This window comes from Fukomys damarensis, unplaced genomic scaffold (genome assembly GCF_012274545.1).
Source record: "Fukomys damarensis isolate Sample0158 unplaced genomic scaffold, DMR_v1.0_HiC HiC_scaffold_9, whole genome shotgun sequence".
NCBI lineage: Eukaryota > Metazoa > Chordata > Mammalia > Rodentia > Bathyergidae > Fukomys > Fukomys damarensis.
Window position 1 is genome coordinate 13,119,865 of NW_022900921.1, and position 2,962 is coordinate 13,122,826.

The following is a 2,962-nucleotide window of genomic DNA, read 5'->3' on the forward strand; positions in this document are numbered from 1 at the left end:
ATCTCCCTATTTTCTCAGGGATTGCATTTCAGGCCGCGGCATGGTGGTGCACGCCACTAGTCACAGCTCTGGGGATGCTGAGGCAGGAGGATCGTTGAGAGTTCAAGGCCAGCCTGAATTACAGAGAGAAGACCCGGTCCAAAAAACATACAAAAGAGGGAGGTGCCCTTGGGGAATTTTAAATGTAGTGAGGAACTTGGCTCTTCCATAGATGTTGTCTCTTAGTTACTTCAGCAGTCAGCTTCCTCCTGGCCTGGAATTAGTGTAAAGGGGATGCTAGTTTCTTGTGTCATGGATGGCCCTGTGGCATTAGTGGCTGGCTAGATGGTAGGTTGGGTCTACCCTTTGAGCCTGTGTCTGCCTGGCTCAGTGACCTGGGTGTGGTTCTAGGCAAGCTGCTGACCCTGTTTCCTCATGGATGAGCTATGGTGCACATGTTGTGTGATCTCACTTACATCTTTTTGTTTTTTGTTTTGGTTTTTTGAGACAGGGTCTCACTATGTAGCTGAGACTGACCTGGAACTCACTATGTAGCCCAGGCTGGTCTCGAACTCACGGCAATCCTCCTGCCTCAGCCTCCTGAGTGCTGGGATTACAGGCATGAGCCACCGTGCCCCGGCTCACTGACATCTTAATGATGACTACAGGGCTGGGGATTTGGCTCAGTGGTTCTGCCACCTGCCTTGCAAGCACAAGGTCTCAAGTTCAATCCCTGGTACCAAAAAAAAAAAAAATGACTACCTACCAATAATATTTTTTTTTTAGAGCCAGGGCTTTAGTTCAGTGGTTCTGCCATCTGTCTCGCAAGTGCAAGGTCCTGAGTTCAATCCCCAGTACAAAAAAAATTTTTGTTTTGGTTATTTAATTATGTAACATAGAAAGTGCATAACATAGACCCTCAGTCACAGGGTAGGTAGCTCAGTAATTGTTTGCAATGAGACCTAGAGACTAAGTCTTATGGTTACATCTGAGGGTGAACATACTTGAGAGGTGCTGACCTCTAATAGTCAAACTTGTAAAAGACTAAATAAATCCCCTAAACCAAGGTGTTCGTTCACAGAGAGGAGTAAAGATATTTAACTACGGCTTAGTAGATGCGTACAGTGACACTGACACATGCTTGAAATCCCAGCGCTCTGTGAGGCTGAGGCAGGATGCCAGGCCTAAACCCAGCCTGGTGAATGCAATGGTTTGGCAAGATCTTGGAGAGAGAGAGAGACAGAGAGAGAACAAGCCAGCTGAGGATAAAAAAAAAAAAATTAAACCAAGGTGTTCGTTCACAGAGAGGAGTAAAGATATTTAACTACGGCTTAGTAGATGCGTACAGTGACACTGACACATGCTTGAAATCCCAGCGCTCTGTGAGGCTGAGGCAGGATGCCAGGCCTAAACCCAGCCTGGTGAATGCAATGGTTTGGCAAGATCTTGGAGAGAGAGAGAGACAGAGAGAGAACAAGCCAGCTGAGAAAAAAAAAAAAAAAAAAAGAGCAAAGTCCTATGTTCCTCTTGGGGAATCGAGTTATAGATGGAAGATAACATGGGGGAAGAGATTCAGGACTCATGCCTGGAACACAGCTGCCAAATCATAGACATTCAATGAGCTGCTCTTCCTGAACTGAGTCTGTTTCTGGCTAGATAACCAATCTTCCTCTTCTACAATCAGCTCACCTGCTTCTAGACCCAGAGGGTGATACGTAGCTACTGACAGACTTGTCCATGAAAGCCAGGCAGGGTGTTACACACCTGTCAACGCAGCACTCTAGGAGGCTGAGGCAGAAGGATCACCAGTTCAGCCTGTGTGAGACTTCAGCCAAGTTAGAGACTTAGCAAGACCCTATCTCAAAATTAAAAAATAAAAAATGAGCTGCGGTGTAGCTCATTGTGAAAGCCTTGGATTCAATTCCCAGTGCGGAAAACAAAAGAAAGTCAGGTCAGTGCCCGCCCCCATCAGAGTGGATCACTCTGAGACTCTCCTACAAAGCTATTTTGCCCATGTAATATGATCCCATGTATATAATGTATTGAAACAAGCAAAGCAAATTTCTGCTGTCTGAAGTCAGGACAGGAGTTTTTCCTTGTTGAGGGTAAAAGACAGCAGTACAACTTGTGACTCAAAGGGCAGTGTGCCCAAGTGTGCATCTCAGAGAGAGAGCACCTGCCTCCTGTGCACAAGACCCTGGGTTTAATCCCAGTACTGCAAAATAAATACTTTTTTTTTAAGGCGCATGAGTGAGGTGTTCCGAGATTCTGATGATTTGTTTCCTGGTCTGGGTTACACAGGTATTTTCAGCTTTTAGAGATACATCCTGCTGGGCCTGGTGGCATACACCCATGGTCCCAGCACTGGAGAGGCTGAGACAGGAGGATCGCTGAGAGTTTGAGGCCAGCTTAGGGTATATAGTGAGTTTAGTGAGTTGAATACCAGTTTGAACTACATAGTCGGACCCTGTCTCAAAAAAACAAAACAAAGAAAAAGATACATCCAACTGTGCACTTCTGTAGCAAGTTTGTAGTAATTACCTATAACTTCTAGTTTCTTAGTTTCTTAAACAAGATACATCGTTTTGACGGTATGAGAGAGCAGGCACGGCTTCACGAGGCTCTCTGTTTCAGGGTCTCTCACAACTCTGTAGCTAAAGCATCATATGGGACTGTGGCCTTGCCCAAAAGCTCGCCCTGTGAAGGGCCCAGGCAATGTTTGACTGTGTGTCAGTTTCAGGGAGCCACCGGGAGCCCAAATAAAACCTGATTTTTGCAGTGTGATGACACTTTTGGTGAGGTAGATGAGCACTGGAACCCGTGGACCTGGAGAAGTATACGGGCCTTCCGAATGTGCTTGGGCACTGCCCAGGCCAGTTCTTCAAAGGCCTGAACAGAAGGAAAAGCAGAGAAAGAAAGAATTTGCCTCTTTTTTTTTGTTTGTTTGTATTTTGAGACAGGGTCTCACTATGTATCCCAGGCG